The sequence below is a fragment of the Tamandua tetradactyla genome, chromosome 14, assembly GCF_023851605.1.
Source record: "Tamandua tetradactyla isolate mTamTet1 chromosome 14, mTamTet1.pri, whole genome shotgun sequence".
NCBI classification, from domain to species: Eukaryota; Metazoa; Chordata; class Mammalia; order Pilosa; family Myrmecophagidae; genus Tamandua; species Tamandua tetradactyla.
The window spans coordinates 67,852,098-67,869,891 of NC_135340.1; the positions used below are offsets into that span (position 1 = coordinate 67,852,098).

The 17,794-nt window shown below is 38.0% G+C and overlaps 1 long non-coding RNA gene across 3 annotated transcripts in view; it reads left to right on the plus strand.

Annotated features, from left to right (window-relative positions):
• LOC143655162 (uncharacterized) overlaps nucleotides 1–17,794 on the plus strand; it is a 603,365-nt gene that overhangs the window by 49,917 nt on the left and 535,654 nt on the right. For 2 of the 3 annotated variants that reach the window (XR_013162082.1, XR_013162083.1), the window contains exon 2: nucleotides 11,963–12,130. This is a non-coding gene — a long non-coding RNA (uncharacterized LOC143655162). Of the gene's footprint in view, nucleotides 1–9,437; nucleotides 9,489–11,962; nucleotides 12,131–17,794 lie in introns of those variants that run through there. The other variant, XR_013162084.1, reaches the window with a different exon arrangement.

Sequence of the window (17,794 nt, forward strand, 5' to 3'; positions counted from 1 at the left end):
GATCATTCCGTCCTACATATATAATCAGTAATTCACAATATCATTACAAAGTTCCATATTCATCATCATGATCATTTCTTAGAACATTTGCATCAAATCAGAAAAAGAAATAAAAAGACAACAGGAAAAATTTCATACATACCATATCCCTAACCGTTTCCTTTCATTGATCACTAGCATTTCAATCTACTAAATTTATTTGAACATTTGTTCCCCCTATTATTTATTTTATGCCATATGTTTTACTTGTCTGTTGATGAGGTAGATAAAAGGAGCATCAGACACAAGGTTTTCATAACCACATGGTCACATTGTGAAAGCTATGTCATTATACAATCATCTTCAAGAAACATGGCTGCTGGAACACAGCTCTACATTTTCAGGCAGTTCCCTCCAGCCTCTCCATTGCATCTTTTTTTTTTCAATCTACTAAATTTATTTTAACATTTGTTCCCCCTGTTATTTATTTATTTTTAATCCATATGTTTTACTTGTCCATAGATAAGGTAGACAAAAGGAGCATCAGACACAAGGCTCTCATAACCACAAAGTCACACTGTGACAGCCATATCATCATACAATTATCTTCAAGAAACATGGCTACCAGAGCACAGCTCCACATTTTCAGGCAGTTCCCTTTAGCCTCTCCATTATACCTTAACTAAATGGGTGATATCTATTTAATGCATAAGAATAACCTCAAGGATAACCTCTTGACTCTGTTTGGAATCTCTCAGCCATTGACACTTTATTTTGTCTCATTTTTCTCTTCCCCCTTTTGGTAGAGAAGATTTTCTTAATCCCTTGATGCTGAGTCCCAGCTCATTCTAGGATTTCTGTCCACATTGCCAGGAAGGTCCATACCCCTGGGAGTCATGTCCCACATAGACAGGGGGAGGGTGGTGAGTTTGCTTGTTGTGTTGGCTGGAGAGAGAGGCAACATCTTAGCAACAAAAGAGGTTCTCTTGGGGTGACTCTTAGGCCTAATTTCAAGTAGGTTTGACCAATCCTTTGTGGGGTTAAGTTTCATACAACAAACCCCAAGACTGGGAACTCAGCCTAATGCTTTGGTTGTCCCCACTGCTTGTGAGAATATCAACAATTCTCCAAATGGGGAAATTGAATTTTCCCCCTTTCTCACCATTCTCCCAAAGGGACTTTGCAAATACTTTTTTACTCACTGTTCAAATCACTCTGGGATTTATTGGGGCATCATTCTGAACAAGCGTACAAAATCTGATGCCCTACTCAAAGTTCCATGTACTTATGGTGTTCAATTAAGCTGTCCACATAAGTTATATTAGGAAATGCACTAGTCAAAATATAAATTTTAAGATTTATAAGTACCAAATAAACATTTTTTGCTTTAGTCCCACACAGAAGTTAAAATTTAAAAATATTAATTACTCTTCTAGTTTGCTAGCTGCTGTAATGCAATATACAAGAAATGGAATGGCTTTTAAAAGGGAATTTAATAAGTTGCTAATTTACAATTCTAAGGCCAAGAAAATGTCCCAATTAAAACAAATCTATAGAAATGTCCAATCAAAGGCATCCATCCAGGAATGAAGTCCAGGGTTTCTCTCTCAAGTGAGAAGGCACATGGTGAGCACAGTCAGGGGTTCTCTCTCAGCTGGAAAGGCACATGGCGAACATGGCGTCATCTGCTAGCTTTCTCTCCTGGCTTCTGGTTTCATAATGCTCCTTGGGAGGCATTTTCCTTCTTCATCTCCAAAAGTCACTGGCTCTTGGACTCTCTATTTCGTGGTGCTGCAGCATGGCCATTCTGGTGGTGTGAGATGATATCTCATTGTGATTTGATTTGCATTTCCCTAGTAGCCAGGGAAGTTGAGCATCTTTTCATGTGCCTTTTAGCCATTTGTATTTCCTCTTCTGAGAATTGTCTGTCCAAGTCTTTTGCCCATTTTATAATTGGGTTGTCTGTCTTTTTGTTGTTGAGTTGAACAATCTCTTTATATATTCTGAATACTAGACCTTTATCTGATATATCATTTCCGAATATTGTCTCCCATTGTGTAGGCTGTCTTTTTACCTTCTTGACAAAGTTCTTTGATGCACAAAAGTGTTTTATTTTGAGGAGTTCCCTTTTATTTCTTTCTTTCTTCAATGCTTATGCTTTGGGTGTAAGGTCTAGGAAACTGCCTCCTATTATAAGATTTATATGATATTTCCCTGCATTTCCTTCTAACAGTTTTATGGTCTTATATCTAATGTTTAGGTCTTGATTCATTTTGAGTTAATTTTTGTATAGGGTGTGAGATGGATCCTCTTTCATTCTTTTGTATAAGGATATCCAGTTCTCTAGGCACCATTTATTTCAGAGACTGTTCTGTCCCAGGTGAGTTGGTTTGATTGCCTTATCAAAGATCAGTTGTCCATAAATGAGAGGGTCTATATCTGAACACTCTATTTGATTCCATTGGTCAGTACATCTATCTTTATGCCAGTACCATGCTGTTTTGACCACTGTAGCTTCAAAATACGCCTTAAAGTCAGGTAGCATGAGACCTCCTACTTCATTTTTCTTTCTCAGGATACTTTTAGCTGTTTGGGGCACCCTGCCCTTCCAGATAAATTTGCTTATTGGTTTTTTTCTTCTGAAAAGTAAGTTTTTGGGATTTTAATTGGTATTGCATTGTATCTGTAAATCAATTTAGGTAGAATTGACATCTTAACTATATTTAGTCTTCCAATCCATGAACATGGTATGCCCTTCCATTTATTTAGGTCTTCTATGATTTGTTTTAACAATTTCTTGTAGTTTTCTTTGTATGGGTCTTTTGTCTCTTTAGTTAAATTTATTCCTAAATATTTTATTCTTTTGGTTGCAATTGTAAATGGAATTTTTTTCTTGACTTCCCCCTCAGATGGTTCATTACTAGTGTATAGAAACACTACAGATTTTTGAGTGTTGGTCTTGTAACCTGCCACTTTGCTGTACTCATTTATCAGCTCTAGTAGTTTTGCTGTGGATATTTTTGGGTTTTCGACATATAGTATATCATCTGCAAACAGTGAGAGTTTTACTTCTTCCTTTCCAATTTTGATGCTTTGTATTTCTTTTTCTTGTCAATTGCTCTGGCTAGAACTTCCAACACAATGTTGAATAACAGTGGTGCTTTAGTGGACATCCTTGTCTTGTTCCTGATCTTAGGGGGAAAGTTTACAGTTTTTCCCCACTGAGGATAATATTAGCTGTGGGTTTTTCATATATTCCATTTATCATGTTGAGGAAGTTCCCTTCTACTCCTATCCTTTGAAGTGTTTTAAACAGTAAAGGATGTTGAATTTTGTCAAATACCTTTCCTGCATCAATCGAGATGATCATGTGATTTTTTGGCTTTGATTTGTTGATGTGGTGTATTACATTAATTGATTTTCTTATGTTGAACCATCCTTGCATACCTGGGATGAATCCTACTTGGCCATGGTGTATAATTCTTTTAATGTGCTACTGGATTTGATTTGCTAGAATTTTGTTGAGTATTTTTGCATCTATATTCATTAGAGAGATTGGTCTATAGTTTTCTTTTTTTGTAATATCTTTGTCTGGCTTTGGTATGAGGGTGATGTTGGATTTGTAGAATGAGCTAGGTAGCTTTCCTTCCTCTTCAATTTTTTTGAAGAGTTTGAGCAAGATTGGTACTAATTCTTTCTTGAATGATTGGTAGAATTCACATGTGAAGCCATCTGTTCCTGGACTTTTCTTTTTGGGAAGCTTTTTAATGACTGATTCAATTTCTTTGCTTGTGATTGGTTTGTTGAGGTCATCTATTTCCTCTTGAGTCAAAGTTGGTTGTTCATGCCTTTCTAGGAAGTTGTCCATTTCATCTACATTGTTGTATTTATTAGCATAAAGTTGTTCATAGTATCCTGTTATTACCTCCTTTATTTCTGTGAGTTCAGTTGTTATGTCTCCTCTTCCATTTCTGATCTTATTTATTTGCATCCTCTCTCTTATTCTTTTTGTCAATCTTGCTAAGGGCCCATCAATCTTATTGATTTTCTCATAGAACCAACTTCTGGTTTTATTGATTTTCTCAATTGTTTTCATGTTCTCAATTTCATTCATTTCTGCTCTAATCTTTGTTATTTCTTTCCTTTTGCTTGCTTTTGGCTTAGTTTGCTGTTCTTTCTCCAGTTCTTCCAAGTGGACAGTTAATTCCCCAATTTTTGCCCTTTCTTCTTTTTTGATATAGGCATTTAGGGCAATAAATTTCCCTCTTAGCACTGCCTTTGCTGCATCTCATAAATTTTGATATATTGTGTTTTCATTTTCATTTTCCTCGAGATATTTACTGATTTCTCTTATAATTTCTTCCTTGATTCACTGGTTGTTTAAGAATGTGTTGTTGAGCCTCCACGTATTTGTGAATTTTCTGGCCCTCTGCCTGTTAATTGATTTCTAACTTCATTGCATTATGATCTAAGAAAGTGTTTTGTATGATTTTAATCTTTTAAATGTACTGAGATTTGCTTTGTGACCCAGCATATGGTCTATCCTTGACAATGATCCATGAGCACTTGGGAATATTGTGTATCCTGCTGTTGTGGAGTGTAATGTTCTATAAATGTCTGTTAAATCTAGCTCGTTTATTGTATTATTCAAATTCTATGTTTCTTTATTGACCTTCTGTCTAGATGTTCTGTCCATTGATCAGAGCATGGAATTGAAGTCTCCAACTATTATGGTAGATGTATCTATTTCTCTTTTCAGTGTTTGCTTCATGTATTTTGGGGCATTCTGGCTTGGTGCAGAAATATTTATGATTGCTATGTTTTCTTGTTGAATTGTTTCTTTTATTAATACATAGTATCCTTCTTTGTCTCTTTTAACTGTTTTACATTTGAAGTCTAATTTATTGGATATTAGTATAGCTCCTTCTTCTCTTTTCTGGTTGTTATTTGCATGAAATATCTTTTTCCAACCTTTCGCTTTCAATTTATATTTATTCTTGGGTCTAAGATGTGTTTCCTGTAGACAGCATATAGATGGGTCCTGTTTTTTTAATCCATTCTGCCAGTCTATGTCTTTTGATTGGAGAGTTTAATCCATTAACATAAGAAGTACTTTCTTCTACCTTTTTTCCTTTTGGATTTTATATGTCATATCAAATTTTTCTTCTTTTTACCTTTACTGATAGTTTTCATTTCTACACTGTTCTCCACACCTCTCTCTCTCCTGTCTTATCATATCTGCCTCTAGATCTCCCTTTAGTATATCTTACAGAGCTGGTCTCTTGGTCACAAATTCTCTCAGTGATTTTGTTTATCTGAAAATGTTTTAATTTCTCCCTCATTTTTAAAGGACAATTTTGCTGGATGTAGAATTCTTGGTTGACGGTTTTTCTCTCTTAGTATCTTAAATATATCATCCAACTGTCTTCTTGCCTCCATGGTTTCTTCTGAAAAATCTCTGCATAGTCTTATTGGGCTTCCCTTGTATGTGATGGATTGCTTTTCTCTTGCTCCTTTCAAGATTCTCTCTTTCTCTTTGACATCTGACATTCTGATTAGTAAGTGTCTTTGAGTACATCTATTTGGATCTATTCTGTTTGGGGTACGCTGCACTTCTTGGATATATAATTTTAAATCTTTCATAAGGGTTGGGAAAGTTTCAGTGATAATTTTCTCCATTAGTTTTTCTCCTCCTTTTCCCTTCTCTTCTCATTCTGGGACACCCACAACATGTATATTTGTGCACTTCTTGTTATTATTCAATCCCGAGTCATTGCTCATATTTTTCCATTCTTTTCCTTATATTTTCCTTTGCTTGTTGGATTTCAGATGTTACATGCTCCAGTTCACTAATCCTCTCTTCTGCCTCTTGAAATATGACATTGTAGGTTTCCATTTTTTTTCCAACTCTTCTCCTTTGCTTTTCATACCCACAAATTCTGTGATTTGTTTTTTCAGACTTTTGATTTCTTCTTTTGTTTATTTCTTGCCTTCTTTATATCCTCCCACAATTCATTGATTTGATTTTTGATGAGGTTTTCTGTGTCTTTTTTAACATTCTCAATTAACTGTTTCACCTCCTGTATTTCATTTGAATTTTTGGTTTGTTCCTTTGACTGGGCCATATCTTCAATTTTCCTAGTGTGACTTGTTATATTTTTGCTATCGGTTCTTTGACATTCAGTTCAGCTTATTCTGGACCACTAGCTTAGGTTTTGTTTAACACAGCAGAAATTTTCAGTTCTTGTTTTCTTGTTTCTTGCCCTGCCTGTATGATGCCTTTTTCACCCCACCCTTAGGAGGGTCTACTTAGGTATTAATAGACCCCAGCCAGATTTCCCCAGACCAAACTGGCCTCCTATTAGGAGGAAAGAGTCACCTGCATCAGTTTTCCCTGAGGGTGAGACCCAGCAGATTGAAAGACTTTCCTATGAAGTCTCTGGACTCAGTGTTTTTCCTATCCTGCCCAGTATGTGGTACTTTTCTACCTGCAGGTCCCATCAGCATAAGGTGATGTGGTAATTTTAACTTCAGCAGACTCTCCCTCCTGGGGGCATGGTGGAGACAGAGGAGAGGTTGTAGGCTGGCTTTCATGCTTCAATTTTCCAAACCCTGGGGTCTGAATTCCTTGAGGGAGGGAATCCACCTGAGCTCGGCCCCACCCCTCTCCTGGGGAAGGCACAGGCTCCAGATAAGCTTTCAAACAAGTTGTTTCTACCTATGCCTGGGGCAGTTGCAGCCTGAGAAGCCCTGCTGCTATATCCAAAGGCAGTTAAGTCTTTGTAGAAACACAGCCACAAAAAGGAAATTGAAAAATCCTTCTCAGTGCAGGACCCCCGTTCCTCAGGTTTACCAATCAAGAGCATAAGTTGGTATGTTGCTTTGTGTACCTTCAGATCCTATTTGCCCCCTCTTTCCTTCAGGGCCCAGACACTTTCAAGTATTATGTGTTATTCGATTAAAAAACCTCTGTTTCTTTTTTTCTTTTTCCGCCAGCTCTGCACCCTTGCCACCGAGGCAAAAATCAGCAACCTCCACTTTGAAGAGGTTCAGCTGGGCTGAGTGCCTATTTTTAGTAGTCAGAATTTGTGAATTAATTCCACAATTGGAGCTTAGTTGTGCTCAGCCCCTGCTGCTAGTGAAGTTCCATTCCTTTCCCCTCTGGGAAGCAGCCTGTGGGGGAGGGGCACCAGCCACCGTGGCTTGGGGCACTCATGATTCTGAGGGGGATTGCAACTGGTCCAGCTGGCCCAGACTGGGGTATGCTGTGTGTCCGGTCACTGATGTGGTCCCAGCTGTTTTTCTGTACTATTCCTGGCTATTTAGGAGCTGTTCTGGAGGACGAACTAAATCTCACCCCTTGCTAAGCCACCATTTTGGCACTCTCTCTCTGGTGGGATCTTTTTGATCGTTTCCACCGAAATGTGACCCATCCAATTGTGGGTGGTAACTTTTGATTAGATGGTTTCCATGGAGATGTGTCTCCACCCATCCAAGATGGTGTTGCTTACTGGAGTCCTTTAAGAAGGAATGGTTTTGCAAAAAGCTTTAGAGCCAACAGAGCAGAGAGAGCCATACAGCCAGAGACCTTTGGAAATGCATAAGGAAATGCCCTCGGGGAACCCATTGAAGAAGCCTGGAGACAAAGCTAGCACACGTCACCATGTGCCTTTCCAGCTGAGTGAGAAACCCTGAGCATCATTTGCCTTCTGTTTTTAAAAATTTTTATTAATAAAATCAATCAACATACACATGAACATACTTAATGTATGAACATTCCATACTTGGTGTGCAATCAATGGTTCACAATATCATCACATAGTTGTATATTCATCACCATGATCATTTCTCAGAACATTTACATCACTCCAGAAAAAGACCACTAGTATTTTCCTCTACCCAATTTATTTTAACATTTGTTCCCCTATTTATTTATTTTTAATCTATACTTTTTACTCATCTGTCCATACCATAGATAAAAGGAGCATCAGAACAAGGTTTTCACAATCACGCAGTCACTTTGTGAAAGTTATATCACTATACCATCATGTTATAGAAACATGGCTATTGGGACACAGCTGTACAATTTCAGTTTCCTCTAGCCTCTCCAATACACCTTAAACTAAAAAGAGGCTAACTATATAATGCATAACAATAGCCTCCAGGATAACCTCTCGACTCTATTTGAAATCTCTTAGTCACTGACACTTTATTTTGTTTCATTTATCTCTTCCCTCTTTCAGTAGAGAAGGTTTTCTCAATTCCTTGATGCTGAGTCCCAGCTCATTCTAGTATTTCTGTCCCATGTTGCCAGGGAGGTTTACACCCCTGGGAGTCATGTCTCATGCAGAGAGGGGAAGGGCAATGAGTTTGCCTGCCATGTTGGCTGAGAGATAGGCCACATCTGATCAACAAAAGAGGTTCTCTGGGGTGACCCTTAGGCCTAATTTTAAGTAGGCTTAGGTCATTGGCCTTCTTGAACCAAGATATCTTTCCCTGGATGCCTTAGTTTGGACATTTTTACAGCCTTCCCTTAATTTGGGCATTTGCAAAGCCTTAGAACTGTAAGCTTGCAGCTTAAAAAAATTTCCTTTTAAAAGCCATTTTATATAGTGCTCCAGCAGCTTTTACAAACTAAAACACTTGTATTTCTCAAAAACGTGGAAGGGATTCACATATATAGGCTACTACAATACTTCTTAAAATGTTTTGTTTTTCTACCCACTTCTCCCACAATTTCCTGCTGCTATAGAACATTTTGCTCCATAATTCACCTTAAATTTCTTCCTAAGTCCACCTCTGAGCTTCTCTTCCCTCCCACCTCATTTCCCAAACCTTTACTGTGTAAATTAATCTTGCCTCTTTTGGAATAGGGAAATGGTGAATTGGGTTGAAAATTATAGTATTTTCTTTGGCAGTATGAGGTTAGTGAGAAGGCTGTAAACAATCCTATATTAACAGTTTTACTTATACCGTATTAATAACATAGCACTAAATAGATGCTCAATAAATATTTGTTGAATAGGAGAATGAAGTCTGAAAATTCTCATATCCCAGAAATTTCTCTAATCAGTTTAAAAGACAAATCTATGAATATTATGAAATATCAACCCTACTGTGTTATCATGATGTATAGAAATAGATCTTGAATTACTCAACTGTACTCACATCTTGGATGGCATGTTAGGATAGTTTCTCTTCTATGTGAAGAATATTCAGAGTTTCACTAAACTCTACCATTTTGCTTCAAGGGACAGAATAGGGAAGTGACCTAAATAGTGGTTGAGTTAAATTTATATTGCTCTTATTAAAAATTTTGAGAGCCACAGCAATAATTTAACTGTATAATGCTCCCACAACATGTTTCAGAGACTTGTTTGCAAGGGTATCAATATATCTTTTTTTAAATTTTAAACTCTATTAGAGTGACCAACTTGTTCCAGTTTGCCTGAGACTATCCTGGTTTTAGTACTGAAAGTCCTGCATCCTGGGAACCCCTTCAGTCTCAGGTCACTCCATTTTGTATATATGTTGTGCGCCTGTGTATAGACATACAATCCCTATTTCAAAAGATTTTAAAAAATAGAGCAGACATGCATTTGTTTTATCCACCTTTGGCTGAGATTACTTTTATGGATCTATCCAGGGTATATGTTTGTATTCTTGTGATGTTTCATAGATAATCTTGTCTTGCATGTTTTCAGTATCTTTCTCACCAAATAACTGCTGTTTTTCTAAAGATCCTGTGAAATCCCTTGGAATTTCTTCTATCTTTATAATCCACCTTTCCAAATCTATTTTATTCAAACCCTGTCCTATCTTAATGTACTTCTTGCCAAGTTTCCATTTGAAATAAATATTTTTCCCATGTAATTACATTTACTTCTCACAAATATCCCCAGCAGACATAGAAATGATCTTTTCTTCTCTTGTCTATTTTTTCTTTTCAATTTTCACCTTCTTGCCTAAATATTCTCTTTCTCCTTTTACCACTTTCAAAAGATTTTTTTTGAAATTTTAGTTGATCAGATATTGTTTTGAATATTCATATTCTAAAGACATCTGCTATAATAATAATATCTTGTGAAGTCACAAAGAGAAAATTCTAAGAAGCATTTACTTTTGACTGTTTGAAATTTGCTACAGTTGGATTGGGCTTTCCATTATCCACTAAAAACATTTTATCATTCTAATTAAATGCAGAAGCAAAATGAATGGAGCTGGAGAAAGGGAAATGGAGAGAGGGTTTAATAGATAGAATTGTATTTTCAAGTTTTAAAAATCATTATTATTATTATTATTATTTTTGCATGGGTAGGTACCAGGAATTGCAGGTACCAGGAATTGAACCTGGGTCTCTGGCATGGCAGGTGAGAATTCTGCCACCAAACTACTTTTGTACCTCCCAGTATAATCTTTTTTAAATTTTGTATTTTTCTAATATTTTATTTTTTCATTTTAATTTTTTAGATATTCTTTAAAAATTTTTAAATATATTTTTAAACACAACATACAGACATGAACATTCTTACCATATGATCATTCCATTCTTCTTATATAAACAATAACTCACAATATCATCATATAGTTCTATATTCATCACAATGATCACCTCTCAGAACATTTGCATCAATCCAGAAAAAAATTCATACATACCATACCCCCTCCTCCTCCCCCTCACCGATCACCAGCATTTCAATCTACTAAATTTATCTTAACATTTGTTCCCCCTATTATTTATTTCCAGTATCATTTTTAATGTCTATAGTAATACTGTGAATATTTGTATGTCTTTCATAGTGCAGATCTAGCAACAATTCTTTGGTGTGTTTCTTTAGTATCTTAGTCCAAATATCTATTTATGTGTGTGTATATATATATATGTATATATATATTCCCATATAGATATATATGTATTTGAAAAGGATATTATTATAGCCACTTATTTCTAAACAAATCAAAGAAATTTATTTAGAATAAAACAAACATAGCTAAAGCTAATATATGCACATATTAAAAAACTCAAATGACAATAAGGTATGAAATAAAAAACAAAAATATTTACCCATATACTTCTCAATCCCAGGAACCAATGTCAACAGTTTTTTAAGTAGTTTTTTTTCTTCTTTTTTAACATGGGCGGGCACCGGGAATCGAACCTGGGCCTCCTGCATGGCAGGTGAGAACTCTGCCAGTGAGCCACGGTGGCCTGCCATCACATAGTCTTTTATGCAATAAAATGTAAAAAAAAAATCTCCCCATGTGTGTAGTCATATGTTTTTAAAATATTTACACAAATGGACCATGCTATATGTACCTGCAATTGTACATCTTTTTTGTTTTATTTAATAATGTATTTTAAAGAAATTTCCATTTCATTTCAACTATATCTATTTTTTGGTCAGTGTTATTAAGTATTTCATTGTCTGGATAAACTATAATTTATTATAGTTTATTAAATATGGAAATTTAATATTTCCTGATTTTTTGGTATTGCAAACTACACTGCAACTCATAGCCTTGCATGTGCATATATGTATTCCTAGCAGTGGATTTGCGAGGTTAAAGAGTATGTAAAGATTGTACATATTTAAATTATTTTACAGATTTGCCAAAATGTACTTGCTTATCCTGTCCGACAGTGTGTGAGAATGCCTTTTTCCCCATCCATCATAAAAAAATGTGTGTATTTTCAATAATTAAAACTTTTGTTATTTTGGCAAAAATTCAGATACTTTAACTTCAATGTTGAACATTTCGTTAAGCATTTGCAGCTCCCAGAGAGAATCACTTCTTCCTCTTCTGGGGTTGACTGGAGACCCCTGAAGTGAGGATCGGTTTCCTCACCTGATGTTGTCCCCCCATGATAATTCATTAGAAGGAGTGGTGGTGACTGGTGGGGTGGTGGAGGCTGGGTCTTGGGAGGATGAGTAAGTGGTTTTAGTTTAGATAAGGCTCATGATCTTTTTTTTTTTTCCCATAGGGAGTCATTTTATTATTGGGTTCAGACTGGAAAACTCTGGACCTATAAGAAGCGATGAGTCTCCAGTAAAGACCAGTGGGACTTATGTCTGTCTGACTACTGATGGAACATGGGTTTATATTCCCATTCCCAGCCAGCTTATTTGTATTGAGTGGCAGCAGAGAAGTGGTAAGTAACCTGGATTCTGAAGCTTGCTTAGTCTGACTCCTGATTCCACCTCCTGCCAGCTTTCTGACCTTGTACATTGGTTTCCTCATCTGTAACTTCGGGATATTAATAGTGCCTACCTATCTCATAGGACTGTTATGAGAATTAAATGTTTTAATAGCCGCAAAGCACTAAGAACTTTTCATGACTTATAGTAACACCTATGGATGTTTTTTCAATGAGATATTGTTCAATGAGCTAGGTGGTATTTTTTCCCTCCAAGCAGTTTTTATTATTCCTTCTGTTCTTTAAAGGTCCTTGGCTATATGCAGAGCTCTTTATTTGTAAGCATGTAATTGACAAGAAGCAGTTGAGTAGATTTGATAAAATCTAAACATGGATGCCAATAGATGTGAGCAGCTGGTGCTTTGGAGTTTTATATTTGGTTTGAAAAAGAGTTCCAGAGTAGTGTGACATAAGGTGGAGCTCTTTTGTGTATCCCTACATGGAAATAATGTTGAGAGATTAACTCATATTACACTCCATCATTTCAGTCACATCTTGCCCATCTTTTCCATGAGGTCCTGTCCCAGTCCAGTGCCAAACTGATTAATTTTAGAAGGAACCAGGGCAGACCAGTAGTAGCCAGAACCGGGTATTTAGACTGGGAAAGATAGGCACAGGAAATATAGATCCAGGCAAGGCATCTCCACTGTGCCAGGTATATTGCAGGTCTTTTAGATATGTTTGACTAACTGAATTGAGCTGGCAGGAACTGCAGTAAAGGGCTAAGGTATTCTAGGACCAATCTGTTGGAGCTGACTGAGAACAGGACTTACTCAGAGGAAAGGAACTGTTTGTTGGGATTCAGAAAAGATGCCTTTCTATCTTTACTTAGAACACACTCCCCTATATGCCCATTGTCTCTTTAGTTTCTGGCTCTGACTGGTGGCTCCTTATTTGAAGATAAATTTCGTATCTTCAGATGAAGGTACTTGGTTAGCAAATCATGAAAAGTGGAAGGAAGAAAATCTCAACTCTGTTCCTACCATTGGAGGTAGCCATCATATTGTTTTGATGTTAATTCCCTTCCCTCTTTTTCATGTAATTATTAACCATACATTTTACATTTGTTCTGAAATATTTGACGTGCCTAAGATATAAAGAATAATATGATCAACACCCAGACCCCCACCAACCTGTTTAAGAAAAAAAACATTCTTCAATACTATTAAAACTCCCTTTGTGCCTTTTTTCTTGTCATGCCCCTTTCCTTCTCCCTAAGAGATAACCATTAAGCTGCATCTCTTTATATTTTTTACTGTGTATTGCATCAGTTAATAAGTAATGTAAAATATTTCTTTGCATATTTTAAACTTTATATAACTTCCCCCCACAAATTGTATTTGGTGCTCAATATTATTTTGGTGAGATTTAACCATGTCGATGTAGGTCTAGTTCCTCCATTTTCATTGCTGAATAGTATTCCTTCATATGACTTTATCAGTCCTCATCCATTCTCTTATTAAAGGAAATTAATAATTAATTATAAGTTGTTTTTTTTTTCACTGTTACACACAGTAGACTTTCTTCTGGTTGTCTGTTTTTTTTTATATGAAGATTTCTCTAGGGTGTATACTAAGGAGAGGAAACCCTTAGATTTTATTAGATATTGTTCAAATTACAAGATATTGCCCATTACTCCACAGCCTCACTAACAGAGGTAATTCTGCTGACTTGATGTTATAAAATGATATCTCATTATAAATTTTATTTGCATTTCTGTTAGTGAAATTGGGCCCCTTATTTTTTTTATGCATACATTTTTATATAGTTATCATCATTCTTTTTTTTTTTTTTTAACATGGTCAGGCACTGGGAATTGAACCTGGGTCTCTGGCATGGCAGGCAAGAACTCTGCCTGCTGAGCCACTGTGGCCCACCCCAATCATCCTGTATGTCATGGTCAGGTTCATGTGTCAACTTGGCTAAGTGGTGGCTGGGCAAGTGCTGGCTTGTCTGTTGCGATGAGGACATTTCATTAAATTAAATCATGATCATGTCAGCTGCATCCACAGCTGAGTCCATTTGTAATCAGCCAAAGGGGTGTGTCTTCTGCAATCAGTGATGCTTAATTTAATCACCAAAAGCCTTATAAGGAGGATTCAGAAGAGACAGGCTCTTCCTGTTTCGGCTGGTGAGCCTCTCCTGTGGAGTTCTTCCAGACACTCCATCGGAATCATCGGCTTCACAGCCTACACTGTGGATTTTGGGCTCTGCGTTCCTGCAGTCACTGGAGACACTTCTATAAATTTTATATTTGTGAGTGTTCCCTGTTGATTCTGTTTCTCTAGAGAACCCTAACTAATACATCTTGGTACCAGGAATGGTTCTAAAGAAACAGAATTTTAAAATGGGTTTTTATGAATGGTTTTCTACTCTAACTGGATTCAAAGACACTAAGGACTCTGATTCCCATAATCAGAATGACACTGCCAATCCATGGAGTGAGTTGGCAAAAGAGATAGTCAAAATATCACCATTCAATTCTCCTAATGCTTCACTTGTATGAAGCCAGGCTCTGGAGGATAATGTTTTTGACACCTTTACAGAGTTTGGTAGAAATACGAGGTATAGAGATGTTGGTTGGTTGTTGTTAGATACACTGGCTACTTTAAGGGGTGAAAGGGATGGACTTAAGGCTTCAAACGAGACGCTTAAGTACCGTCTGAAAGATGTAGGTGTTTCTAAGAGTATCCTGAAGAAAAATCTTATTTCCTGTAGCCGTAGAGTTGAGATCTCTGAAAATCAGACTCAGAATCTTATTGTTAGAGTAGCAACTTTATAACAAAAACTGAAATCTCAATCTTGCATGGTGTCTGCCGTTAAAGTGAGGGCACTGATTGGAAAGGAGTGGGATCATGAAAAATGGGATGATGACATATGGATTGATAATGATATCAGGAGTGAGGTTGAAACCCTAGATCATGATGAGTCTTCTCCAGATAACCCTGTAATAGTTTGGCCTGAGGACATAGCTGTTCCACCTCCAGCCTGCCTTGAGGAGTTGGCAACCCAACCTCCTCCTGAAGGGATTAACCCTAGAGTGATTAATCCTGTTTTACCAGATGAAACTGCAAACAAAGGCCCTGAAGCAAATGGCTTGGAAGATATTTCTAATTCTTTTCATGACCCACCCCCACCACCCCTCATTTCCTCCAGACCTATAACTAGACTAAAGTCCCAACAGGCCCCTAAAGGTGAGGTACAAAGTATCACACATGAGGAGGTACGTCATACCCCAAAAGAACTGTGTGAGTCTTCCAATTTATATAGACAGAAGTCAGGGGAATATGTGTGGCAATGGATTTTAAGGGTGTGGGATAATGGTGGGAGGAATATGAGGTTTGATCAGGCTGAATTTATTGATATGGGCCCACTAAGCAGAGATTCTGCATTCAATGTTATAGCTCGAGGGGCTAGAAAAGGCATTAACAGTTTGTTTGGATGGTTGGTTGAAACATGGATCAAAAGGTGGCCAACATTACCTGAGGTTGAAATGCCAGAACTGCCCTGGTATAATGTAGATGAGGGGATCCAGAGGCTTAGAGAGATTGGAATGCTAGAGTGGATTTAGCATGCAAAGCCTGCTCTTACACCCCAGGAATGTCCGGAGGATGCACCTTTTACCAGAAAAATGAGAAATAAATTTGTGAGACTAGCAGCATCATCCCTCAAGAGCTCTGTGGTTGCACTTCGCTGTAGGTCAGATATTACTGTAGGAACTGCTGTCACTGAGCTGGAATGCTTAAACACAATGGGGATGATGGGATGCTGAGTTGGCAGAAGCCATGTGGCAGCACTTAATTGCCAAAGACAGGGTAGATGTGGCTATTACTGAAAGGTTTAGGAGGCGAAAGGGTGAGAAAGAAGGAAGGTGGACTGGGAAATTTAAAGTGGGCGGGTTTATTTCTGTGCGCCTGGGCTGAGCTCACCAAATCCAAGATGGAGGGAGGTGAGTCAGCGCCTGGGTGATGGCATGGGCAGTTTTCAAGCAAGGGGGTCAGGTGATGTCCAGAAGGGGTGGTTTTCCAGAAGTCAGGTGTCCGGAAGGGGCGGTTCTAGAAGCCATGTTGGGAGGGGTGACACAGCCTCCGCAGCTCCAGTTGCAGTGCCCTTCCCCATTCCCCTGACCTAACAATTATAATAGACAGCAAACTCAAATCATGTATCAAAATTATATGACATGCAGAGATTTGTGGCATTGGCTAGTAAATCATGGGGTACCTAGAAATACAATAGAAGGGCAGTCTACTAAATTCTTGTTCCAGCTGTATAAACAAAAGAATTCTTGGTCAAGTGAACAGAAGTCTAACCTGAATTACAAAAACACAGAGTCATGGCCTCTTAATTTCCAGACTTGAAACAGTTAACAGAACCAGAGCCCCTTGAATGAAGGGGAGGCCAGGTCCCTTTGGGGGAGAACCCTGTTACGCTGCCACAAATTTATACTGTTAATCTTCTTCCAAGCCTTCCCCAAGGAGACCGACGGCCTTTTACCAGGGTAACTGTGCATTGGGGAAAAGGAAATGATCAGATATTTTGGGGATTATTAGACACTGGTTCAGAAATGACATTAATTCCAGGGGACCCAAAACGTCACTCTGGACCACCAGTCAGAGTGGGGGCCTATGGAGGCCAGGTGATCAATGGAGTTTTAGCTCAGGTCCATCTCACAGTGGGTTCATAGGCCCCCGGACCCATTCTGTAGTTATTTCCCCAGTTCCAGAATGTATAATTGGTATAGACATACTGAGCAACTGGCAGAATCCCCCATTGGCTCTCTAACTCTTGCAGTGAGGGCTATTATGGTGGGAAAGGCCAAGTGGAAGCCACTAGAACTGCCCCTACCTAGCAAAATAGTAAATCAAAAGCAAAACTGGATTCCTGGAGGGATTGCAGAGATTACTGCCACTCTTAAGGACTTGAAGGATGCAGGGGTGGTGATTCCCACCACATCCCCATTCAACTCTCCTATTTGACCTGTTCAAAAAACAGATGGGTCTTGGAGGATGACAGTGGATTATCATAAGCTCAACCAGGTGGTAACTCCAATTGCAGCTGCTGTTCCAGATGTGGTGTCATTGCTTGAGCAAATCAATACATACCCTGGTATATGGTATGCGGCTATTGATCTGGCAAATGCTTTCTTCTCAATAGCTATTAGTAAGGACCACCAGAAACAGTTTGCTTTCAGCTGGCAAGGTCAGCAATATACTTTCACTGTCCTACCTCAGGGGTATATCAACTCTCCAGCCCTATGTCATAATCTTGTTCACAGAGACCTTGATCATTTCTGCCTCCCACAAGACATCACACTGGCCCATTATATTGATGATATCATGTTGATTGGACCTAGTGAGCAAGAAGTAGCAACTACTCTAGATTTACTGGTAAGGCATTTGTGTGTCAGAGGATGGGAGATAAATCCAACAAAAATACAGGGGCCTTCCACCTCAGTAAAATTTCTAGGTGTCCAGTGGTGTGGGGCATGTCGAGATATCCCTTCTAAGGTGAAGGATAAATTGCTGCATCTGGCCCCTCCCACAACCAAAAAAGAGGCACAACGCCTAGTTGTTTTTGGATTTTGGCGACAACATATTCCTCATTTGGGTGTGCTACTCT